The sequence below is a fragment of the Felis catus genome, chromosome C1 (assembly GCF_018350175.1).
Source record: "Felis catus isolate Fca126 chromosome C1, F.catus_Fca126_mat1.0, whole genome shotgun sequence".
Taxonomy (NCBI): Eukaryota; Metazoa; Chordata; class Mammalia; order Carnivora; family Felidae; genus Felis; species Felis catus.
Window position 1 is genome coordinate 150,371,761 of NC_058375.1, and position 27,615 is coordinate 150,399,375.

At 40.5% G+C, this 27,615-nt stretch overlaps 1 long non-coding RNA gene across 2 annotated transcripts in view; it reads right to left on the reverse strand.

Annotated features, from left to right (window-relative positions):
* The window catches only part of LOC111561858, a 158,188-nt gene extending 134,685 nt beyond the window's left edge, over positions 1–23,503 (reverse strand). For both annotated transcript variants that reach the window (XR_002744811.2, XR_002744810.2), the window contains exon 1: positions 23,273–23,503. This is a non-coding gene — a long non-coding RNA (uncharacterized LOC111561858). The remainder of the gene's footprint in view (positions 1–23,272) is intronic.
* Between the last annotated feature and the right edge of the window lie 4,112 nt (positions 23,504–27,615).

Consider the following 27,615-nt stretch of genomic DNA (forward strand, 5'->3'; position numbering starts at 1 on the left):
TCCTTACTGCCACAACTGACCTCTTCATGCACAACCATGGCTCACTTCCTTTCACTTCAGTAAACCTGCTGTAAGCATCCTTACTGGTTCCTCAGTGTCAATAAAAAAAAAAAAAAAGAGAGAGAGAGAGAGTGAATATCTAGGAAGGCTCTTGTGGCCATGTGGTATCTGTGTCAGATTTTACTTGTGTTCTTTTGTTTAAAAACATTTTGGATTCCCTTGGGATTATTACTGATGCACAACCACATTTTCAGAAAGATTCTTTAATTCTTGACAGAAAAGCAGCTCACCTGTTCTCTGACCATTTTTCAAAATGGATTGAGTTTCATCATTACTTGCACCCCTCCCTTTCCAGGTGCTGGATGCTTAGAGTAGATCCCTCAGGCATAAGGATGGTGTTGTCTGTCACTTCTAAGTGATACTTCCAAGTGCTTTTCTCTAGAAAGGCAGACTCTTCTGGGAGTTAAAGATGATGAATGCCAAAAATTGTTTTTCAGATGTTTGCGGTTTAATGGAACACAGAATGTGCATTGTCGGGTAGCACCAATGTTCATTTTTAAGCTTTCCTTATGTTACCATATATTTGCCTAAAATATTATGTAACTTTGGCTTTCTATATGCCTACATTTCTGTGCAATGTTCTTAAGACTCCAGACATTCTAAAGCCCATTTTAAAAATCACCACCAGCAACAACAACAAAAAATTTAAGTCCTTCGGCAACTGCATTCAGGTAGGAGCGAAGAATTTAATTTGAGGCTGAAAAGTAAGGATGCTTACAGGAATCCCAGATATGGCCCAGTACTATATGCCTGAGAATTGCTTCATATAAATACCCTTCTCATTGTATTAAAACAACTGTTTCGTATATAAATAATATCTACAACATCAGCCGTATTCAGAGACACAGACCCTGGTGTTATTGAGATGAATAGTTATTCTCAGCGGTGGGTCCCTGAAAACCTGATTTTTTTAGAGTGATGGCTTTCAGTCAGCAGGTATTTTCTGGGTTTCTATGGCATTCGTGGAGGCTAATGTCCCCCACCCACCTCAGAGGGTCAGAAGACAATATTAACTTATCCTTTGTTCTGTCTGGAATTTGCCATTAAACTCGTTAGCATAACAAGAGGGAAGGAAGAAAGAGCAACACCCCTGCCCTTGGGGACATCTAAGAAGCCCGAGCACACCAGGCAAAGTAAGCCCACTAAAGCTAGGTCCATATGAAGAGAATGTTCCCCAGCACTATTAGAATGGCCAAACAGGAATGCAGCCTAAAGAAGTTTATTTTGACCCCCTGTACTGTATGTTTAGGAGAAGAGCTGATCAAAATGAATTTGAATTCACTTTACCACAAAGCCCTTCTACATTGTCATGGCTAGAAGCATGTTAATTAGTCATGAAGACCACTGGAGTCCATATCATTGCCTTTTGAGCACATTATATTTAAGCTAATTAAGCAGTTATTGAACCTATAAAACTGTACCTACCAAGCACTCTACCAGATACCTGCATAGAGGCTTACAGGAATACAGATAATCAAATATGGGGGGGGGGGGGCAGGGATGGAGGGGCCCCTGGGTGGCTTAGTCGGTTAAGCCTCTGACTCTTGATTTTGGCTCAGGTCCTGATCTCATGGTTCATGAGTTTGAGCCCCACATCAGCCTCATGCTGGCTGTGGAGCCTATTTGGGATTCTCTCTTTCCCTCTCTTGCTCTCAAAAATAAATAAATAAACTTAAAAAAAAATCAAATATGGTTCCTGGTCTTAAGACTACTACCTGGCTGGGATCATAATCAGATTAATATGGTTGGGGAGAAATAAGTTCATGCCCAAACAGGTTGATTGTTTGGAGTAGGGGTTGACTCCTTTGGAGCTAAGGTAGACAACCATGTCAGTAACAAGAATGAGCTTGAGATGATCAAAGTGCTTCCCATCTAGCTGTTTGGTAGTATAACCTGTCTCTCAGGCAAATCCCAACTGTCCTACCAGATCCTTCCAGAGCTGCAATTTTACTCCTTTTCTTCAGGAGGAACTAAGCTGTCTGGGATGCTCAGTTTACAGAAATGGCTTATGGAGCTTTAAGATGGACATGATTTCTATCTTTTTAAAAAACTAATTCTACCTTACTCACAATCCAATGCAAGTTCCTCCAGACCTAAGGAAATAGTTTTCAAAGCATATTTTAAGGGTCTCTTACATCAAAATCAGCTAGGTATATGTTAAAATTAAGTTTTCTGGACTGTACTAACCTCTAAGACCTACTAAACTGGTAGAATAGCTCAAGAATCTTAATTTTAATAAGTATCTCAGGTTGTTATGCCTCTACCACCAACAGTTTGATAACCTGTGTTAAGGGGCTTTGTTTATTTTTTTTTTTGGCATCTTCCTAACCTTATTCTTACCAATTAAATCTGTATTAAGAATCATCCTGGCTCGGGGCACCTGGGTGGCTCAGTTGGTAAGCATCTGACTTTGGCTCAAATCATGATCTCACGGTTCATGATTTTGAGTCCCACATCTGGTGAGCACGAGCCCCACATTGGGTAAAACATGAGCCCTGCTTTGGGTAAAACATGAGCCCTGCTTCGGGTGAACCCCACTTCTCTCCCTTTCTCTCTTTCTCTCCCTCTGCCCTTCCTGGGATTCTCTCTCTCTCTCTCTGCCCCTTGTTCACTTGCGCCCTCTCTCTGTTTCTCAAAAAAAAAAAAAAAAAAAGAATCCTCCCTGCTAGTTACGTTGTTTTCTATGTTGCAGGAATTACTAGCCCCAAGGCCCTTGGATTTCTACAAAACCCCTGGATGGACTTCAAGACAAAAACCCCTGAACATATACGCAGAATTGTATGCAAGGGTATGTTTTTTTCTGGGGTAAGATTCCATAGATATCTTCAGATTATCAAAGGAGCTCCAAGACATAAAATAGTCAACCCACTGCTTTATGGAACTGATTATATGTAAACCCTAGGTCCCCATCGTTGAAATTAGTTTCCCCATGGAGTCAATACATGCATGGATACAAAGCAACCTAAGCAACAGAATTCTCAAGCTAATAAAATGAATCGACATTTATTGAGCATCCTGGGTGATTATGATGCAGTGAACACATATTCATTTCTCACAACAACTCTTCAGCTCCTTACAGTGGAAAGTAGCATTATCGCTATTTATGTTCCTAATAACAATAATTTATCGAGCATTTACTATTTGCCAAATTTATTCTAAGCACTTCGCATAGAGAAGCTCATTTATATCTTACAACACCTCTATAGCTAAAGTGGGTTCTACTATTACCTTCATTTTACAGATGAGGAAACTGAGGCTTCCCATGAACTCCTTTCCCCTCATTTCCACATCCTTAATAACAATAATAGCAAAAGCAGTAGTAAAATAATAATAATAATAATAATAATAATAATAACTAACTTTCATTGAACTCGTTATGTGCCAGGTACTATTCAAAGCACTCGTTTTAGAGAAGAGGAACCTGAGGCCCAAAAAAGCTTAGTAGCCTTTCAAAAGCCAGCCAACCAGCAGTAGAGAGAGCCAGGATTCAAGTTCCAGCCTGCCCAGAGAGCCCACATCCATCAGGCTCTCTACTATCACAAGTTCTGGACTCTGCCTTACTGAAGAATTAGTGATCAGGAGGGCCTGAGTTTCCGTGGATGCGCCTCTCCAGTCTAATGGATTTCTTTTCTTTCCTCTTTTAAAGCTCGATTTACGCGACAGGCTGCTGGGACTAGCCCTCCCCCCAAGTTTCCACCGGCATTCTACTGCCACCTTGCACTGCAGATGAGTCCCGGGTGACAGTACACCCAGCCACGCTCGCTCGGCTCTACCCGGGTTCCCAGACCACACAAGGTCACACCAGTTGCTCCGGGATGTTGGAGCTCTCGGTTACAATCACAGACACAATAGGACCCGACAGCCCTGCCTGCTGGCAGGAGAACTGGGCGGTATCATATTTCAAGTCTTGCCTATGCCTAACGCTTTGAGACCATTCAGAGCCCGGTTAAAAAAACACAGTCACGACTCTCCTCCAGGCTGGGGCTGTTGATTTTGTTAGGTGAGATCACTTGAGGAATATAAAACGCAAGAGAAAGAGTGGCAAAAAGGAAAAACAATAGGTGGATAGATAGGGTCATACAAAAGTCACAGAGCAGAGGAGGAAGAGCCCAGCACAGCGTTCTGCTCACTTTGAACCTAGGGTTTAAGAACCTAAGGAATTAATTCTTATTTGTTTGACTCCCTTCCCAACTATACAATGTTTACTTGCACAGTGGCTTTTAATTCAGCATGTGTGTGTGTGTGTGTGTGTGTGTGTCCGTGTGTGTGTGTCTATAAAAGGGGCTAAACTATGACTCTCTTAAAAAAAATCTCGACAGAGCAGTGTTTCAGAGCCCAGCATACACACTGCAAAGGTTTTGTGTTCAAAGCACACAACATTCGTATGGCTGACCATCTATTTATGCTGGGCTTTTAATGTTATGCAAGACTTTTTCCTTCCTTTATTCACCACTTAGTGACCATGCTGATTCAACATTTTATAGATGCATAAATTTTCCTTTAGAAGCTGTGCGGAGAATGTGCACCTCCCTGGGCCAGTTTCTTATTGAAATCAGATGATGCAGAAGGTATCCTCTCACATTTCGGTGAGAGGCTGCCCCCTAGTGAAAATTTTCAGCTACACATTCAGCCTACAAATTTATTGTTGCAAACACTGCAGAGGTTTCTTGACACAAAGGAGAAATGTCCTTCAGTTGTCAGGGATGTGACAGCGTTGTGTAATTTAACCATCAATCAGATGTTGCTTTCCTTTCAACTTCCCCGGCCTATTTTTGGTACGTCTCGGTGTTCTGTAAAGTTTTCTTTGATATTTCAAGATGTCTCTGATTTTAAAATATACATACAAGATAAATACAAAAACATAATATAAATAAAATATTCTGAAATATAAACAAAAACATCTTCATGAAACAAAGTGAAAGATGATGACCAGTGCCCTTTCCTTGTTGTTTTGACAGTGAGCTGTATGTGTATTTCCATTTCTACTTATTTCATTTGGCTATCTCATGGTATTCTTTCCTATCGAGGGTAGCTACGTAAAGTAAATGATTTTTGCCTTTAGAAGGTGACTGTATCCACATTGTAAATACTTTAGTGGTCAATGCCTCTATTTTTTTTTTAATTTTTCAATGTTTATTTATTTTCGAGAGACAGAGAGACAGAGCGTGAGCAGGGGAGGGGCAGAGAGAAAGGGAGAGACAGAATCCGAAGCAGTCTCCAGGCTCTGAGCTGTCAGCACAGAGCTGGATTCAGGGCTTGAACTCACGAACCAAGCCATGAGATCATGACCTGAGCCAAAGTCAAAAGTCGGACGCTTAACTGACTGAGCCACCCAGGCGCTTCACCTCTATTTTTAATTGAAGTCTAACATTTGTCCTCATGCAGGTCTTGGAAATAATTCAGATGAAGCATTCTACATAGTGCCTTACAAGCCTTAACTCGTTACTACAAAATTATCCAGTTTAGACAAAAGTTACTTTGAATGCTAAACAAGAATACGGTTAATGTTTTGCTTACGGATTATTTCTACATTGCTGTACAGAGATGAAATAGTTTTCATGACAAGGTTAAACGTAGACTCTCCATTAAAAGCTAGTGTTGAGAAACTTTAAAAAAGTGGCCAATTTGACCTTCTTTGTTATTGTTTCTCCCTCTCCCAGTACTCCCATCTATCTAACATCAGTAGAAACGATACTCTGTTGCCTGAACTAACCTTTTTGAAACTTTTAAGACTTAAAGATTAAAAAAATCAGTGACTGTGAACAATTGTTATAACATCTGGGTGTTTGGAAACACTCCGCTTTGCTCTTCTGCTGTCTAATTTTGTACAGATTCCATCCAAGATTAGAATCAAAGGGTGTTCTTCATTTTATTTTGGTGATTCTTCCATGGATTTTAAGCTCTTTAGAATCAAAGTTCTTTTAGTTTCTTCTACTCATGTACACTGATGAATATCCTCCATTTTGTAGGTGGTGAGGACTAATTCGGGTGAAACTCACAACAACGCTATGGGAGTGGTATCAGTATACTGTCTTTAGAGTTAATGAGACTTGGCTCAGAGAAGTTGGGTCACTTTCCCAAGGATACACAGCTCATTAATAGCCATCAGAATTCAAACCCTAACCAGTTGAGGCCAAGCCCTGTGCTCTTTCTCATCAAGATTGTTCTACATCCTGCTTTGGCTTGTTGTTTACTAAATCTTAAAGGCATAGGCCATACTGTCCTTACTTAAGAGAGAAAATTACATCAAGGAAGGCTAAAAAGCCAGGAGGTGCACACAAATGTCAGCATTTCTCTGTTGAGGTCAGTCAGATGTTCTAAATTAAGAAAAGCTACTCTTGTTGATTTGGGGGAAGAATGAATGGGAGCTGTCCCTAAGCAAGTGAGAAGTATTGGTAATGCCTCTCTTCAGGGAGTCTCACTGAGGCTGCACCCTTTTCCCCAGTCGTGAATAAGTTATGAAGGTGAAATTTCTCTACTTACACAAAGACATTGTCATAATGCAAAAGAAGGGGGCTTCAGATAGACATTGCTAAGAGCAGATGGCATTATCTGAAACAACAAACAAACTGCCCCTTGTGGGATTATTGTATCATGGGAGCTCGAAGAGCTGCTCAAACAACAATACCCATAAATTGTGATTCAGAATTGGATTTGAAATTTCACGGCTGAGGGAATATTGGCAATATTTTTTCCTTCGGTTATTAAACTGAGTAGTTGGTTTTTCTTTGTTTTCTTTTTTGTTTTTTGTTTTTTGCCTTTTTGTTCTTTTGTTGTTTTTTGTTTGTTTTTTGTTTTTTTTGGTTTTTTTGTATTTTGGGTGGGTGTTTTTTTTTTGTTTTTTTTGTTTTTTTTTGTTTTTTTTTGCTTTCTTTTGTTTTGTTTTGGTCCATTACCTACACTCAGGATGAACAACAACAAAGAATTGTTGCTTCTGGAAGTTTCTGAATCTTACAAGAATGTTTAATCTGCCTTTTAAAAAGTCATAGCCAGGTGATCCACAGTTATTTTTCTTTTTAAAAAATATGAATTCAGTTATGCGAAGAAGCAGACAGTGGTCAATGAAGTAATTGTTCAGCAAATATTTACTTGCTGTCTTTGGGAGAAACATCCTTACTTCCCTTCCTGGTGGTTTTCCTTGACCATGTGATTTGCTATGGCCAGAGGAAGGTGGGTGTCAGAATATGCCAGGTGCAAGCCTACGCAGTGAGAGACATCACATTTCTGTGCTCAATCCCCTGGCCCTATCTGTTCACTGACACCTTCACGCTTATTCATAGGACAGAGTCCCAGTAAAAGCCTATTTACTATTATCCTAACAGGCCCTGTTATCTCACTTCCCAGCTACTTTGCAGTAGGCAAGGCGAAACTGCTAGATGTAAACTTGCTGGTAACAAGGTAAAAGGTAACTGCATCACAGAAGGAGGAGACAGAAATACCATAAAAAGGTAACACAAGGTTTCAAAATCATAGGAAGCTAGGACAAATTAATAGGAAGATAAAATCCCTAAGTGTGTCATTTTCCCGATAGGAAATAAATAAAATAGAGGAGTTCAATCAATTCCAAAAAAATTTACTTCGAAAATTGCTTAAACAGTAGTTCTTAGGGTTTTTGGAGTATAGTCCATTTTGAAACACCTGTAAAAAATATGGATTCTCTCTTTGGAAGAAAATGCATGTGAGGAAACACCACAAAATCTTCCATATAATTTTAGGTTGTTCAGTCCCTAGAACTGATTCATGAACACTGGGATTTAAACCACTATTTTAAGATTAAAAAAAAAACAATTTTACTTCCAGGAGGGGTGTAATTTAATTATCAGAATTTTTTTTATTCTTGTGAAACATAATTCCAGATAAATGAGGCATCCTGGAATTCATAAAGCTATAAATAGGTCTTTGCCAATTACCACCCTATTACTGCATAGACTGGCCCTGGAAGAGATTAATGATCTTTACATCTCCTAGGACTTCATGTGATATTCCACATCTCTCAACTTCATTTTTTTGAACTTCAAGTTTACAAGAGCTCAATAATTAGATCATTGTTCTATACTTTCATGTCACTGGTCCATTGCTTGTTAGAAAAATAGAAAGCCATTGGATCCATTTTATTCTTTTTGGTAATACAATAAGGTATTTTTTTCCCACATCTGCCCCTTAACTTAAATTTCCTCTGTGAAATATGAGGCATCCATCTTGCTTTTGCTTATGGAAACCTCTACTTTATGAGTAGATATTGAGTTTTCAATGTCAGATCCTTGAACATTTATTTTTCCAACTCCTTATTCTCTCATTCAAAAGAAAAAAAAAAGAGCCCCAAACTGACAGTTATTATTATAGATATCACAACAGTTCACCATTCTGCAGCCACAATTGGTAGTCCACAGGATCAAATACATAGATTTTAAAAACCAAGGTGGGAGGATAGCAACGATTCTTAGTAAGATTACTGGCATCATGTGCCATTATGACTAAGAATACCTTAATATTATTACATTTTCAAATCACATTTATATTTTATTTCAATTATTACATTCCCAAGAAGGGAAGAAACGTAACATTAATTGCATGCCTACCATGCACCAGCACTGAATTTGAGTCCTTAAACACTTATCTCATTTAAATCACCATAACACTTTATAAAGTTTGAATTATTATTCCCATTTTACAGATGATGAACCTGAAATCAAAGAAATGACATGACTTGCCCAAGGTCACACTTCATAAGTGACAGTGAAAACTCTTATACCCAGGTTTATCTTATACCCAAGTCATTTCCATTCACTGTTAGAGAATAGAAATGACAGGGAGGTTTTGATACCCTTTTTGAAAAAATCTAAAGGATTATCATGTAGAAAAGAGAATAGAATTGTTCTTTGTAAGTCCAAAAGATGGGATTTATAACCAATGTGTGAATATAAGAAGAGGCAGATCTGGGTTCAATGTTAAAAGAATATTGATGAGTGTCCCTGAGAGGGTACACTGTGCCCACCAAGCTCTGAAATTGATGTTCAAAAATTGAAAATTATTTTTTAAAAAAACCCCACTCGAATACAAAGCTGGGGATCTGAGCAGATAAAAGTGCCTTTCGATCACTTACCATCACGGACCCCCTGCACTGCAACAGCACCACGAGGGGCCTAGGGCAGCCTTACAGATTCCTAGTGACCCCTCAAAACATGGGGAACAAACGAATGCCTTCCCTTAAGGCCAACTGTTTGAACACAGCTCAGTGAGGGCTGGAAAAACCATAGGAGCCTTACAGTTAAAGTGAAGAAACTCTGTATTCAGAGCCTGTGTGTCAAGCTGTGGCCCACAGATTCCTGGAGGTCACTGAGGCCCTTTCTGGGCATCCATGAGGTTAAAACTATTTTCATAGTAATACCAAGGTATTGTTTGCCTTTTTACTGTGTTGACATTTGCACTAATGATGAAAAAGCAGTAGTGAGTGAATTGCTGGTGCCTTAACCCAAATCAAGGTGGAGACACCAAACTAATCTTAGTTGTCATTGTATTCTTCCTCACCATACACTCCCAGTGTTGTTTATTTTTTATTTTTTGAAGTTACGTATGCCTTTACTGAAAGTATTCTCTTCTCCCTATATTTACCTCTAATTTTTATGTAGTAGTTGCTTTTTTTTTAATATGAAATTTATTGTCAAATTGGTCTCCATACAACACCCAGTGCTCATCCCAATAACCAATATGATAAATATTGATAGGCATAATCCACAGAAACAAAACTGTTGGGCCTTCAATAACTTTTAAGTGTATAAATGACTTCAGAGACCAATGGTTCCTGTTTGAGAATGGCTAGTCCAGGTCAATAATTTGAGATAAATGGGGACTCGGATGGTGTAGTCGTTCCCAATATGAGAAGACTCTATGCCCAGGAACCAGGCAGGATTGTGTATTGCAGTGAGTGCCAACATACTACATTCTCCAGGACCAGATGTCTCTCAGATGCCCTGATACTATGTAAACATGCATGGCATTAAAACCTGCCACCAGAGAGATGGATTTGACTGAAATGCTGAGTTTACAACCTGAAATAATTAAGAAGCCTGGAACTGACCAGATTAACTTTTCTGTCACTAGGTACAATGGCAACAAAAGAGAGACAGTCCTGTCCAGTTGTTGAGAAACAAAGAAAACTATATTGTTTGCAGACCTACTTATATGGCTTTGAAACATCTTAGCTACTGGAGTCAATAACAGCCTCTAAGTAGAAGCCAAATGACCACTGGATAGAAATGACGTAGCGGCTTCAGCTCGAGGGGAGATTAAGACAAGTGCTGGAAGTCCTTTGTCGAATCTTCAGAATTCTACACGTCTGATGTCACAGAACCCCCTGTCAAATAGATAAGGTGTGATTATTCCCATATAGAAAGAGAGACCGAGACCCAGGAGGCACGACTGTACCAGGGGTGGCCAAGAGAGTAGATCCACCAAGTCTCCATTAATGCAACAGAAAATGTGTGATCAACTAGGGAGACTGCAGTTTGTGAAGTAACTTAATTCCCTCTGACCTTCATTGAACAGATATTCACCCCATACTTATCAAGAACAGAGAGAATATTAAGATGAACCAGGATGGTCTCCACTCTCGAGGGACCTCAGTTCAGGTTGGATGGAAGGTATGCTCCACTAAATGTGGAATCTGTGGCATGGAAACAAAGAGCAAAGACAAATTCATTCTGATACTACGAGTTAACGTTGAAATTTCCAACCTTCAGTTACAGGTCAAATAGAAACATTCAATCACTTCTCCATAATCCTCTTCATCCTCTGGCCACCGGGCTGGTTTGAAGACACACACCAGATCTGATGAAATTCAGCAGGTCTTTCTACTCTGCATCTCTGGGGGGGGGGGGGGGCCCTCCACAGGACTTCGCTACAACCCATCATTCACAGCCCACAATGATATTGGTGCCCAAAGTAATTGTGCAAGTGGTTATTTTTCTTTAAATACTCATGAGAATTGGCAGGAAGGCAATGTATTTTGCATGAGGAAATAACAGTCTGTTAAACCAAATTGCCCCAGCGGTAGTCTCTTTTTCCTCTTTTCCAGGATTCCCGACTTTGTGACTTTGGCTGGTGGATGAAGTGCATTCTTTTCCTGAGATGAGTTCCTATTTCTCAGCTCCATCTCCCGACATGCATCAAGGGTAACCAGCAGCTTTGTATTCTGAAAATACACTTCCTGGCTGCTCTGTCTCATCCAAAGATTGCTATCCCACTGCTTTTCTAAGTGCAATTAATATTAAAGCCACGAGTGTTATAGATGACTGATTGTACTAAGCTTTATGCTTGGGTCCTAGACACTAAATAAATCACAAATTTTTCTTTTGTTCACTAAGGCATAATCTGTGTTAGGAATTTCAGTCAATCATCTAAAAATATATATACATATTGCAATAGCTGTTATATTTTATATATTGATTATCCCCACCAACCCAACCCTCCCCTGCCTTAGAAGAAAAGTAAGACACTGTGTCAGTAACATAGTAAAATGAAAAACAGATGTTCATGGTTAATGGTATACCAAAAGAGAACTATGTACATCTGAAAAGGAAGAAAAAAAAGATAACACAAGCCTTGGTATTTGGCTTTAAATGAATATTTGATTCCCCAAAGGTGTGAACTATGGTTTAACAAAAGGAAAGAACTTCTGGGAATGGTGCCCTCTTTCTCCTTCAGATGTGTGAGAATCTAAATGGTTTATTTATACAGAGTGCTATGTATTGATTACATTATGTTGAATATTATGGGATACAGTAACCATTAAATGCATTCTGATTTCTTCTGGTTCTCTTTGGTTCTAAAATAACCTCTCAGTTTTCAGATTGTGATGAAGCAATGTTATCAAAATTGAATTATATAGTTGAGCTATAATTGAATATTTGGTTCCAGCCTAGAAAGAAGTAGTCCAGAAAGACAGCTCTAAATGACAATTGTGTGTGAGTAAAGAGAAATTTGGGATCTTATTCCTCTAGGCAGAGATGTACCACACTAGCACCCTCTCAGGGCATCTCTGAGCAAAATGTCAGAGGTATAAAAGGCCCTTGAAAAGACCTGGAAGTATTATTTCTCTTAGGGGGAATGGGGGCTCTAGGAAGGTGGAAACCATGTTTGTGTTGTTCGTCATTTTATCCCCAGAGTCTAACATAATAGTTTATAGGATTAAATAGGTGATGGGCATTAGGAAGGGCTCTTTTTCAGGATGAGCACTGGATGTCATATGTAGGAGATGAATCACTGGGTTCTACTCCTAACACCAAGACTACACTGTATGTTAACTATTGAATTTAAAATTAAAAAAAAATAGTACATAGGAGTTGCTCAATAATTGCCTGTTAAGTGAATGAATGAAAGGAACCATTTAAATGGCAGGGCAACAAACCACAGTGGATCATTGACTCTGCCAGTTCCAGAAGAACTGGAGGTAAAGCCGGCAAGGTGTTGCTGAGCCCTGAGCGACAGAGATGCACGAGAGCTATACTGGAGCTGCCTCCCACTGACCCTTGGGAGCCACCTGAGTGTACCTTTTCCCAACTCTGCATTCAGTGACTTTGAGCTGGCAGCTTGAAATTGGCCCTGGTGGAAGGGAAAGCAGCACAAATCAGCCTTTTTTCTTTTTCTGAAGACAGCCATTTTCTGGCACGCCACTGGCTTATATAACTACTAAACTTGTGTTACCTCAGAATTCTAACATGAGACAGTCCTCTGAACCCTGACCAAAACAAGGGGTAAAAGAAGGGTAAAACTGGACCAGAGACAATGAAGATGAAGGGCCTTCCCACCCTCCTTACAAGTGATGAAAAGGCTTCTGATTTATCACTGGGAAAGTTAAAATCATCTAGAAAGGTCTCAAATATCCCAAGAATCCTGGTTTTCTTTCTCTTTCAGTCCACAAGAGCTCATAATTTCAAATGTTGAATTGAGAACCCAGCCTCCCTTCGGGCCTAAATTTAATGGCTTGTTTTTTAACTGAACAAATATTTGTTGAGTGCTCACCACATGCCAGGCATGAGGGTAAAAACTATAGTGTATCATTTGCAAAAGAGCCCCAATTCTCTGCTCCCCCTATATCCAAACCCTTTGTAATTTGACTTTTCAGTCTCTCTACAAAGGGGTAAAGTTTATTTCTCCACCCCTTGAATCTGATCTAGTCTTGAAATTTGCTTTGACCAACTGAATACAGAGGAAATGAGTATGCTAAGTCTGAACTTAGTCTCAAGAGGTCTTATCCCCCTCACCCTTGTCTTTGCCTTGAGATACAGAAAGCACACAGCCAAGTCATCCAAGCCAAATTTATTCTAGATCGTCCAACCCCCAATCAACCCTAGAGCTAACTGAAAACATGAGAATGAGCCCATCTGAGATCAATGAGCTTCACCCAGAACAATAGAACTGAGTCTGGCCAATCTTGGAGATTCTTGTGAAATCATAAATGATAAATGTTGTTCCTTTAAATAATTTATTGAGGTGAAATTTACATAATTCAAAAGTAACTGTTTTAAAATGAACAATTCAGTAGTATTTAGAACATTCACAATGTTCTATCACCTCTATCTAGTTCCAAAGCATTTTTGCCACCCAAAAGGAAACTCTGCATCCATTGAGCATTTTCTCCCCCATTTTTCCCCTCCTTGCAGCCCCTGGCAATCGCTAATCTGCATTCCATCTCTATGGATTTACCTCTCCTGGGTATTTCACATAAATGGGATCATACAGTATGTGCCATTTTATACCTAGCATAGTATTTTGGGGGCTCATCCACATTGTAGCCCATATCCATACTTCATTCTTCCTTGTGGCTGAATATTATTCCATTGTATGTATATACCACAATTTTTTTTTTACCCATTATCCAGCTGTTGGACATATGGGATGTTTCCATCTTTGAATGTGCATGTCCATACACTTGAGTACCTGTTCCTGTTATTTGGGGTATATTCCTAGGAGTGGAATTGTAAGATCATCTATATTCTATGCTTAACTTTTTGAGGAGACATCAGACTGCTCCCCACAGCAGCTGAACTGCTTTACATTCCCACAATGTACGAACATTCCAGTTTTTCCACATGCTTGCCAACACCTGTTTTCCTTTTTATTATTATTATCATAGCCATGCTAATGGGTATGAAGTGGTACTTCATTATGATCTTGATTTTTATCTCCCTAATGGCTAAAAATATTGACCATCTCCTCATATGACAGTGAAATTTTAGAGTGGTTTATTATGTAGCATTACCTAACTAATGGGGGGGGGGGGGAAACAGGTAAGCAAAATCAGAATGCCATGCCCTCATGAGGCAAACAGTCTAGTAATAGTGACAGACTATAAACCGAATAATTATACAAATGAAGGCATAGCTAAAACTTTGGTTAGTGCTATGAAGGAGAGGTCTTCAGCAGACTGAGAGCACACAGGAGACCTGAAGTGGAATGTCATGGAAGGTTCTTCTGAAGAAATGACCATTGGACTAAGATCTAAAGAATGAGTAGGACTTAACCAGATCAAGAAGGGAATGAAAGGAACATGTAAAAATACTGGGAGGGAGTATGGCAAAAGGAAGGGTTGAATGAGGGCCAGTGTGACCCGAAGAAGACAATGCTAAAGAAACCAAAGATACAGGTAAAAGATGAGGCAGGAAATATAAGTGGAGGCTAGACCATGTAGGGCCCTGAAGGTCAAGAGAAGGAATTTATCTTTGTCCAAGAGCAGTGGGATACCATTAAGGTTTTTAAACAGTGTGGTGACACAAAACAAATGTATGTTTTAAAAAGATGATTATCATTACAGGCTTGAAAATATATTGAAGGAGGGAAAGAGTGTAAGTTGGAAAATCATTCAGGAGATTATTGTAATGGAGCAGAAACTTTGATTTGGCAGTGGTGGTAAATATGGATAGGTGAAAGTATTCAAAAGGTGTTTCCATAAATTCACCTGGCCTTAGAGATGGATTGAATAAAAGGAGAAACAAGATATCACAGATGACACCTGGGTTTCTAACTTGAGTAAATGGATATAAGATGTTGCCCCTCCATTGAGACTGGAAACACAGATTGAGCACTACATTTGGGACCAAAGATCTAGAGTTTGGTTTTAGATATGTTGAGTGTGAAGTGTCCTCTAAGTGGAGCTGTTCGGGGACAATTATACATACAAGTCTGATGCATAAGTGAAAAGTTAGGCTAGGGATACAAATTTGTGAATCATGTACATGGTGGGGAAAATTGAAGCCTTGGATGTGGATGAGATCTTGTAGGAAGAGAATGGAGAATGTCAGCAGAGGAAAGCCAGGACTGAAGCTTAAGGGTCCAGTTGTCTGTGGGGAGGAAGATGAGCCTGAAAGAAAGACTGAAACAAGGCACCTGGAAAGATAAGTGTAAAGCTGGAGTCACAGAAGCAGAGAAGCCAGTGTTTGAGATAGGCAGCATGGTGCGCATTGAAATGCTGATGAGAATTCAAGTCAAACAAGGACCAAAATGCGTCAACGGATTTGTGATAATCGTGTACTGAGCAAGAGCTTGAGCAAGAGCTGTTTCTGTGGAAGTGGAAGGAGCCAGGAAGGGTGAACTGAGAAATGAGTGGAAGGTGAGTAACTCTTTAGAAGTACTTTGACAGTTACAACACCATCTTCCTGAGCTCATCACATCCAATCACTCACAAGTCACTGGTCAGAGTCCATTCTGAGATTTCTTGCCAGCAACTCATTCTGAGTCCTGCCTAGCCTAGGCTTGTTTGGAGGTTAAAGGAGACTCCCACTCCAAGTCTCACTGAGCAGAAGACTGTCTCTCTCTTGGAGAGGGAGTAATTTTAATATATTAGAGTATGAAGTGACATTTGCTGTAAATAGTAATTTAGTCTAAATAGAATCCAACTTGAAAGGATACAGAACTCTTGTTAAGTCGGATAAGTTTCCTCAGTGTGCCAAAAATTATCTGGACTAGAGAAAATTCTAGCCAAGTATGAACTATATCTTCATTCAACAAGCATTTATTGAGCTTCATAACATTGTCTCCTAACAGGTAGAGATGCACAGTAAAATAAGATACAGCCATTTTTCCCAAGGAATTTATAATATAAAAGGGAAGACAGAGAAATAGACTAGTGGTTACATTGTGGAGTGGTAAGTGTTCTCAGAAAGCAAACACAGGAAGGGGAAACTCAATCACACCGAGGTTCCAGGGAAGTCTTCTGGTAGACATCCTTCTCAAGTGATATTTTGAAGGGTGAATAGATAAGTTTGGAGGATGAAGAAGAAGAGCAGGACAGTAAAGGGTCTTCTAGGTAGAGAGAACAGGCTGTGCAAAGGCCCAAAGGCAGAAAGCAGCATGGTGCATTAGGAAACTCAACATAGTATATCAGGAAAACAAGGAGATAGAGGTAAGCCTTGCCAGAGCATGAATAACTCTGTATATTAGTGTGTGAGTCAAGAATCTTTTGGTTTTAGGTCTTAGGAAAAACAATTCAAATAGCTTAAATAACAAAATTTGGAATGCAGTGACTCCAGTTACTAGGGAGTTCAAGAGGTAAATTATTTTTCCAGTATAGCTGGTTACAGGACTCATAAGGAATCTCTTTTCAACTCCCAACCTAACTCCCATTGGCTTAGATCTTATGCCCATCCCTTAACTAATCTCTAATAGTATTACTGGTCAGGCCTGGGTCAGATGCCCACTCAGTCACATGGAATTTAGTCAAATCCATCCAAACTATGTGGATTGAGAGTGGGGCATGAAAAAATCATAGGTGTTTAGCTGACCATGCAAAGGACTTTAAACTTTATCCTAAGGACAAGGGCAGTCACTGAAGGATTGCAAACAGGACAGTGGAAAGATGAGGTTTTCATTTCAGAAAAATCTATGTAGCACTATAAAGCAAATGGGTCAGAGGAATTCAAATTCAAGGCAATTAGAGCTCCTATAGTTGTCCAAGGGATAGTGGTTAGACCTGAGCAATGGCCATGAGGACAGGAAATCATCTTCCCTTCATGGAATCATTAAAAAATCTATCAGCCAGCCACAATGACATGGATTTTTTTTCCAGTTTCCACCTAGATTTTAGGCAGCAGGAGTCTAAGATATCAGAGATACAAGTCAGGAATGGTTCTTTGCTGGCAGACACCTCTAAAGGAATAGGCCAGATTTCAAATCCATCAGCTGCCTTGACTCTATGACTCTATATGGATTCAGGAAAACTCAACCACACATGCTTATGCTTCCTGTTACCAGTATAAGGGTCCTTATATTTAAGGATACAGTGTGTTTCTTTACAAGCATCTGAAGAGTTATCCTCCAATTTATTCAACTGGAAATAGAAACAGGAGCAATGAAGAGTCATTGCCTATCCCTGATTTCAGTTTGGGGCATCAGCCCACACAACATTGCCTTAGATTTATGGGAAAATTCTACATATGGTGGTGTTAAATATATACAGTATCTTCAGCTTACAAAAGCACTTTCTGATATGTTAATTCATTGAATCTTTCCAGCAACTCTATGAGATAGGCAGTAGCATCCCCATTTATAAAGAATCAGAAGCTCAGGGAGGGGAAGTGAATTGCCCTGGGTTATGTGCTAGTAAGTCACTGGTCAGGGAGGACAGGTCTTTGGGTGAGAGTCCTATATCTTCTATGAAACCTACTTTTAAAAAAAATTTTTTTTAATGCTTATTTATTTTTGAGAGAGCGAGAGAGAGACAGAATATGGGCAGGGGAGGGGCAGAGAGAGTGGGAGACACAGAATCTGAAGCAGGCTCCAGGCTCTGAGCTGTCAGCACAGAGCCTGACACAGGGCTCTAACTCCCGGACCGTGAGATCATGATCTGAGCCAGTCAGTTGCTTAACTAACTGAGCCACCCAGGTGCCCCATGTGAAACCTACTTTTGAGTAATGGTTGTGAGCAAAGACTCTGAAGCCAAATTATCAAGTTTGAAATCTTAGCTTGCTATTGACTACCTGAGTGTTTTAAGCAGCATATTTTATACATCACCGGCCCTCAGTCTCCTGAACTGTAAATAGAAATTTGAAAAGAAAAATCTGGTTGACAGGGTTGTTGTGAGGATTGAGTAAATAAAAATAAATAAGGTGACCTTATAATACATTGTCTAAAATAAAATACTTCCGAAAGTGAAAAGGAGCACTAAAAATAAGTAAAATACATGTTATTTCTGAAATATTTATTTACTGATCAACAACCTTTTTTTATTTAGTGGTGGATCTATAAAATAGTGCTATTCAAAATGATTTCAGAAATAAATTTTTTCAAAGAAAATAAAATGACACATATCTGTACACATTAAAGCCAAAAAACATTTTTTTGAACTTCTTTATGTCGATTTTCTGAACATTTAGAAAAACGATATAAGCAGAATACTCATTCCTGGCACAGAGTCACATATTTTAAACAGTTTCTTAACCGTATTTGTCGCCAGTACCCGTAGGCTAGTAGCTTCTCTCCCAGGCCTTGGCACGTCTGCCTAGTCACCAAGCGGCCAGTAGGAACAACAAATGGTATCCTGTCCCCTAACTCCACCCAGCCTGGAAAGAGTCAGCTGTCCCTACGTGCTCCTGCCTGGGAGCACTTCATTTTAACAGTGAGCGTTCTGAATGCAGACCATGAAAAGTAAGTGCTACTTATGTGGTGTCTGGAAGATGCTGGAAAAAACGAGATGGGATCATCATTGGTTGATTCTGTCATAGGTTAGCAAAGCAATGCTAGAAAGTTATTCTGACTTATGTTAATTCAGCTATCAATAAAAATACTGTTAAAAGATGAAAAATCCAAGATCAATGTACACTGACCAGAATACCCCAGGGCTCCCTTCAGGTAAACTGGCCGTATAGTCACCTAAAAATAAAGCACCAGAACAGAGTCTGGCTCACAGTAAGCGCTGAGTAAGTGCTAGCTATTTATATTGGTTTAGCCCTGATTGTTGCTGTTATCCATTTCTGTGCATTTACTATCAACAATGTGCTGTGCTTTATAAACATCATCTTGTTTAATTTTTCCCAAACCTCCCCCTTTTGCATTTATTTACTTTATTTACACTAACTTGCTCTTCCTATTCCCTATTCCTGTAGCGTTTTTAGTAAGAAGCACAATGTATTAGACAAAATGTATGCACTAAATATAGATTCCAGATGTTTCCTATATGTTAGTCACCTCCAACACAATACTCTAAACTCCGAGGTCACAGGCAAATGGATCAATCACAGTTCTCAGATAGAAGCAATAGGAACCAACTCTGACTAATTAAAGCAGAAAAAGGAACTTATTAAAATGTATTATGTAGGGCACAGAATCTTCAGGAGGTCTGGAAAATTAGGCTTAGAGGCTATACAGCCAAAAATGAGGCCACAGATCCCACCACAGAACTGGTCGGTCTTGTGAAGACAAATTCCCAGCATCAATGGACACAGCCCTCCCAATGCATACCTCCAACAGCCCCATTGCTGGACACTGGACACTGCAAATAGAACTGTTGCCACAACCACCTCAGAAACCTCTGTGTTGCAGCCGCTGTGACCACCACCCTCCCTAGGGTAAAATTCAAGTGTTCTAGGTTTCTTTGTTTCAATTGGCTTCCAAAAAAGGGGTCACTGCCCCCAGATGGTAGCATCGAGAGATCTTGGTCTCCTCGGGCTGCTGTAAGAAAATACCGTGGACTGGGTGGCTTAAACATCAAACATTTACTTCTTGCAGGTCTAGGAACTAGCAGATTTGGTTTCTGGTGACAGCCCTCTTCCTAGCTTGCAGAGAGCTCCCTTCCTGCTGTGTGATCACATGGCAGAGAGAGAGGGAGAGAGAGAGAGCAAGAGAGAGAGAGAGAACAAGCTCTCTGGTCTCTTACAAAGACACTAAGCCCATCAGGGAAAGAACATGGGGTCCCACCTTCATGACCTCTTCCAAACCTAATTATCTCCCAAAGGCCCCACCTCCAAATATCATTACATTGGGGGTTAGGGCTTCAATATATGAATTTTGAGGAGACCCAATTGTTCAGTCCATAGCACCAAGTCATATGCCCATGCTCCAGTTGTAGAAAAGGCCAGGAAAACAAGCATTTGGCATCTTCACATTCTTTGGCGATAGGAAGATGTTGCTTCATAAGATGAAGACTCCCCACACATAGGTAGAGAGTTAAGCACCGGACACTCAAAAATCATGACAAATGTCTTCTATAGCTATGGCTTGCATTTCTTTCGTATCCTTCTCAGAACTGAGCACCATCAAACCCTGAAGTTGCTGACATCATAAATTATCACTGACGTTATAAATTATGAATGTGAAAAAAATAAATAAATAAAATAAAAAAAAAATTAAAAAAAAAAAGGGGCGCCTGGGTGCCGCAGTCGGTTAAGCGTCCGACTTCAGCCAGGTCACGATCTCGCGGTCCGTGAGTTCGAGCCCCGCGTCAGGCTCTGGGCTGATGGCTCAGAGCCTGGAGCCTGTTTCCGATTCTGTGTCTCCCTCTCTCTCTGCCCCTCCCCCGTTCATGCTCTGTCTCTCTCTGTCCCAAAAATAAATAAATGTTGAAGAAAAAAAATTTATAAATTACCAATGTGATGCCATGGGGACCAATTTAATTAATTAATTAATTGCCTCTAGCAATACAGAAGTTCAAAGTAGTCTACAAATTTCCTGATAAACTCAGAAAAAAGGAGATAACTATACCTACTGTAAATTGCTTTGGTCTCTTTCCTTTAAAGCAAAGTAGGAAAAAAGTAATAGAAGGGAAAATGTGTCTCTGTATCCATTAATTAAATGACTGCTTCCCAGTAGAACACTTGACACCTTAATAGTCATGTTCAATTAAACCTCAAATCTTTCCCACCAGATCCTCCTGATTCAAGACTGCTGAAGCAACAGGCATCAGGGCATGGCATCTTTAGTATCAGTGCTGAGCAAAAAACACAACAGAAATGATCATAAAAAATCCCAAGGACCATAATCCAAAGAAAAGCTGAAGAACACAAAACATACAAGTTGACCCCAAACAACTTGAAATGAAAGATTTCAACTGTCACTCATCATACCTGCCAAGGCTGCAATACTAACTGAGACATGTGACTTAAGAAGCGGTTGGGAATCATTCCCAGACACCAGGCACCTGCCTTTCATGGTTCCCATGCTAGACTCTGAGAACTCACCAAACACTTACATGCCAGGCACTTTTCTTGGTACTTTGATGACAAGTCAAAGTACATAAAATGTCATCCCTAATGCCCCCCAGACTTATAATCTATAGGAAATGAGACATCAAGAATTCAAACTGCTGTAGATAGATAGAACATAATAGATGTCCTAAGGGCTGCACCAAGTGCATGAGGATTCAGTGCAGGGAAAGAACAAGGGACTCAAGAAAGGCAAATGGCAGGACAGAACACAATTCCAAAGCCTCCTTCACAACTGAAAGTCATTTTCACAGGTTATTAAAGAGCATTAAGACTAGACCAGATCCTATTACTTACCCAGGACAACCCCCTCTTCTTTGCACTTAAACAAAGGGAAGCTTTCAACTAAGTGAGCAGCAATGCCAGAACTAGAATGCAGACTTCCTGACTCCAGAACCTGTGTGAATCCTCCATAATCATGAGACACTTAAGGAAAAGAAATCTTTCCTGTCCTTTCCTGTCCACATAAACACCACTTGTGTCTTTATACCTAAATATGGAGAAAGGCCATTTGATCTTGGCACATGGTGGCGTGGCACTGAGGTGCAAATGTTTGGGGAGGAGGGTGATCACAGGGACTCTGAGAGACTGACCTGGTATCTTGCAGAGACAACTGCTTAGCTTAGCGGAGACACTGACAGACACACTGTTGTATAAAAGCCCCTCAGCACAGAAGTTCCGAGACAGTTGGGAGGGGTGCACAGATTGCCAGCCTCTCATCCAGGGGACTGAGGCTCTGAAGTGAGAATTGAAAATTCAATCTGAAATTGAGCTGATTTGGCTATAGTCCTGCCCGAGCAGGTATGAACTCAGGTGTCTCAGCTTCATGATGTCGTCAGGTGACACCCAAGGACACAGTGTGGGGTAAGCTTGGCAGCAGCATGGGAAAACATGAGAACACCACACACCTTGTCCACAGCCAAGAAATCAGAGCCACGGAGGCTTAATTGGGCTTTGAAATGAGTACTTCACGAAGGGGGAGGTTGATTCCCCTTTGGTTCTGTTCTTTCCAACTCTGGCAAAAGATTCTGCCCAGTAATTAGCTGGTAATATTCCACATCATTTCCTTCCCAGGAAGCTTCAGAGCTTCATATACCCTTGATACACTCATGCTAATTTTTCTTTTTTTTTTTCTACTCTCTGGGCACGGTGTTTTTCCTGTTTTTGTTTTGTTTTGTTTTGTTTATTGTTTGTTTTTGGTCCCCAAAGAAGTTCATAGTCCTCATTCACTAATCTAATGGAGACTCCTCTCTTGATTTTCACATATTTTCTTTCTTTGATATCATGACCATGAACCAGCTGTTAGCATGTACCGTGACCTCAGGCTGGAGTTTGTTCCTAGGTCTCCATAATGTCACTAAGCTACTTGCTGGAATGTAGTAGACACAGAAATGCCCATGTCGTCACCCCATTGGCATAAAGAGTTGTGACTGCTTTGGTCTCAGTCCTGCTAGCACTTTTGCTGTCACCAAAACCAAAATGATTCTCAACACTTAACAACTGGCTCCAATTATCCCTTCTGCAAGTTCCCGTATCCTTAACTATTATAAACTTTGTGAAGATACCTCTATAATAATTTCCATCATGCTCCGAAGGCTGCATGGCATGTCTTTTTATGGAACATTTCCTAAACCAGGAGTCACACTCAGGTTTCCTTTCATATTGACCAGACTGAATTCAAGAGAGAAGGGAAAAGCAGACTTCCACCTGAAGCCCAAACATCCCTGAATTGTGATGACTGGGGGCAGGGAGACAGTAATCTCTGAGATGAGAATCAGTCATCATGGCACTTTCTAGATGCAGGTACCATGCCAGATGCCTTGGGAGCACCACACGAATTGTTGTTTTTGCCCCTAAATCCTTTGAACTGGTGTGTCAGAAGGGACCAAGAAGCAAACTGATTGGTGTGACTTGGAAAGAGGAAGCCACAGAAACTCCTGGGCCCGTGTCTGACAAGCTGAGTGTGCCTCAGTTTCTTCCATCACCTCCTCACAGGGCAAATAGACTGGAAAAGATCTTACCTTAGAAACTTTACAGTGTCTGCAGATGCAAGAATCCTTTATACAGGACATTTGTCTTTGAGCTCATGGCAGCAAGTGCATTTTCTCCTCACTAGCGATACTCCCTTCTTGTGAAGGAGTTTCAGCTGGGTTCAGAATCAGGACAGAATGATCAGGAGTAATTCTCCTCCCTCCTCCAGCCCTGCAGGCAAGTGCAGTCTATCTTGCTGGCAAGAGAAAGTACACCAAGTAAATGCCGCCCTCTGCTCTCTTTGTGACTCTCAGGCTCCCAGTCCCCACATCTAGGCCTTTGGGGGCGGGGGGGGGGCAGCCTGATCAGCATGATGCTGAGTTTTTTTCACATGTTACAGAATAAATTAAAACCAGAGAGACTTGGGTTAGATAGTAAGTTAGAGTAAGGAAGAGTTTCCTAACTGGGAGTTTGAAAATGAAAACATTGGCAAAGTATTCCTCTGGACTCCTTTAAAATTAAGATTGATAATAATCACCTTGTGTGCAATGAAACCAGACTATAGAGGAAAGAGAAACTCACATTTTCTGTTGAGATGTTATTAATCTGTCACACATGTATACACTGGGCACCATGAGGGAGGTATGGATGTACCCATTTTACAGATGAGGAAACAATGACTTTCTCAAATTCATAGATTAGAATAGAAAGTCAAAATTCATGATTTTTTCAATATAACAATTTACCCAAAGAGAGCATGTTATCATTTCATTAAATGCCTATTTTACAATTCCTTACACTCCTCGTCTATCACCATCAGACCCTCTAATTCTTTGCCAATAAACCAATATTTGCCTTACTAGAAAACATTAGAGGTTTTTAAATATCTTGGGAATTAAAAGAACTTTAGAAGAACACAAAAAGAAAAACAAACAAAACAATAAAATAACTGGCCAAGTAAAATCTTTGAAGGAACAACATGCAATGGCCTGACAAGGGTGATAGGCCCTGGGGACAGTTTCATGAAAGCTGTCTCAGCCACAGATGCTGGGGGCTGTCTGATGAGAGCAGGGAAGAAATGAAGAAGTGAGCAGGGATATGGAGCCCTGACACAGGTAGCAGTCCTCCACTCTACACACTAGAAGGAATGGTGGCGAACTCTCAGAGATCCTGTCTTGCCAACAGAGATCTCGGGAGCTTAGAAATCAAGTTCACATAAACTGGTGCAGGTTCCTCTGATCAGCTCACCCCACCATGGCTCCCTTGATTGCTAGGCTCTGGAATAAACAGACTGGGTTCAGTTTAAGAAGGTCCCAAGTCCATGCTGGTACAAGCATGATTTTCTCGTGTCATCTCAAGACAAGGTACTCTTCCGAAAGTTTGGTCACCCAGAATTTAAGATGTCTGTGAGAGGGCTGGCCCTCACTGACCGCCCATGTCCCTCTAACCCATCCTTGATTGACTTCCAGAGGTGGCTGGCAGATGGGGTTCTCTCCAGGGCAAATATATGGCCACTTGATGCTACCTCCCACTCCCTCGCCCTAGCACACAGCACCAATTGATTGTAGGAAGCCTCAGAATCCTTCTCAGCATAGCTCTGGACAGCCACCATCAATCATTTGGAATTGGCATTCAAGAGGACATCAGTTTTGTCAAATTATCCCAGGGGCCACTGAACAGTGTTTCCAATCTCCCTGTCAAATGGTTTTGCGTCTCCATCCTCCCAGAATCAGAGTCATTATCCAAAGAAACATCCAACAGAGGATGAAAGAAGAGCTTGTTCATTACTACCATAAGAAAAGACTTGAAAGTAATTTAAGCATTCAACAACAAAAATATATTGTGTGCTTCCATATGCCAGACACTGTGCTATTCTTTACAGGTAAAAAGAAGAGGAAGACATAGTTCTTACTCTCAATGTGCTCACAGTCTAAAAAGAGATAGAGACCAGTAAATCATGATGCATTCTCTGACAGCTACATCTCAATCAGCAAGGCCAAAAGGAGACACAGCCTTATCTCCTGACTTACATACACATGCAGACACACACACACTTCCACACATTCTCAGTGGACTGCCTGAGGCACCTCATCCTTCCCTCTTATTTGCCAACAAGTATTAGTCTAGCTTCGGAAAGCTACCAGCTAACTGAACAAGAGGCCCCCATGACCTCAGGCTGACTAGAATATATGGAAACGAGGGATTAACACATTAACACATGATTTGGTAAAGAGTTCCACTTGGCTCTCCAGTTTCCAGATTTTTCTCCTGGACTTCTTAAAACTTCACAAAGAAAATTTTTTTTTCTCAGTCCAAGTATGTTGATTTCAGCATCCCTGCTTTGGACTAATTTCTAAGGACTCATCTCAAGCTTTATGGTGCATAAGAATTCGCCGTGGGATTTGTCAAAATGCAGATTCTTATTCATGAAGTCTGGGATTTATTCCATCTCAACATTTCTTCCATCTCTGGATCTCTTTGTGCTGCATTTTGAGGAATGCGAGGAACGCTGGGAGTCAGTATTATAGTGCAGTGGCCAAATACAAGGGCTTTTCCCGAATTCAAGACCAGTTGTGTGACTTCTGACAAATTACTTATCCTTTCTTTGCCTTAGTTTCTGAATCAATAAAATGGGGATATATATGGTTCTTGTAAGGATTAAATGAGAAAATACACGTTAATTGATTGAATAATGCCCAGCCCATAGCAAGCACTCATTTAAATGTTAGATAATTTTAGTATTCCTTCAAGTCAATTTTATGCCTCACTAATTCACTCTTCTGTTATGCCCAGTCCATTATGTTTAGTTTTGTTATTTCAACAAGGCTATTTTTCATTAATTGGTTCTCTTTTATAATATCCCATTCTTGATTCATGACATCTTACTCTTATTTGGTAAGCTCTGTTCTTGTTTTATAGACTTGCACTCCTTTATTATCTCTTTGATGCTATCAAATTATATTTACATTTTTAATCATGTAAAACTGCTACATTTTCTTTACTTACTCAAATGTAAACTCTTTCTTTTATTGCGTTTTCCCTTTATATTTGGAGCTTTTTAGCTATGAACTCATTATGGCCAGGGGAATTTTCAAGGCTTTGTGCTGGATTGTGATTTCCAAATACGAAGTTTGTGTGGGACACAGTGCTGGTATACATCTAGCTCAGATAGCTGTGCAGAGAACACCCTGCCAGAAGGGACCATTTCAGAACTTGTTCCTGCAGCAACAGCACTGTTATAGCCCTTAGGCTTAATACAGGTGTCACTGCTCTGATTCCTGGGCTGGTCTTGGCTGCTAAGCTCCAGCTTCTAGAGGTTTCCATTTGTAGGCTATCAGGGCGGTTCCACCCCTAGCCAACCTCTGGCCTCATGCAGGCCCACCTTCTCCGAGCCTCTTCTTATAGCTTCCAGGCTTAACCTTTATTCAACTGTTCTGGGCCCTTCCTGCGACTTTTTTCGTCACCTTCATTCTCAGGCTCTTCTTGTGCTCTTTATCTCTTCCCATCCTCATCTGTTGCACATGTTCCCCTTAGCTCTGTCCTCAACATTGCAATTACATTTAATGACAAAAGGTATTTGTTGTCAGAAACACTTAGGGAGAGGTTCGTTTTCCCCTCCCTTCCTCTAGAGCCCCAAGTTGCAGAGGCTTCCAAACTTGCCACACTGCACTCTTTCAAAAACCTTCAATCCCCCCAATCCTGTCATTTACCCTCTACTTCCCCTCCCTTGCAAGAGACACCCCCACCAGAAGCTACTTGGGCTTGGGCAACACTGATCATTGGGCAGGACAGTGGGTCTTGAATTCCAGAAGTGGGGATGGGGGACGATAAAAGTGCCAGGAAGTAAAAGAGGTTGCTGTATTCAAATAGATCTCAGCTGTCTGCATCCGTTCTCCTTGCTCTATGGTTTTCTCTTTGTAATTACTAAAGAATTCCCCTACAAGATATGGGTTAGATAAGGCACTGCAGAACTTATTAACCATCATGACACTGTCATGGCAGACGCCGTTTTCCTCTCTCATATAGTACGGACTGGACTTGATAACTTTTTCTTCCTCCAATTATGTGTATATGAAAAACTACTTGTGAGTGTGAACGTGTGTGTGTGTGTGCACCACATACACACACACACACAACACACTTCTCAAGATAAAATAAATTGTATGGTAATAACAGTGGCTGCCTTCTTCCACGATTCATTTCCCCCTTTTCCATATGCTCTCTGCCTACATAAATACCTTTAGCCTGTTCATTAATTCCCTGGTAAATGTATTCAATTCTTCCCTCTGTTCCTTTTTTCCAACACTCCAGTTGCATTTTAGAAGTTTTAGCTCTAACCTTATGCTCTCTGTCTCTCTAGCCCTGCAGTGATTGTCACTATCTTTCTGTGTTT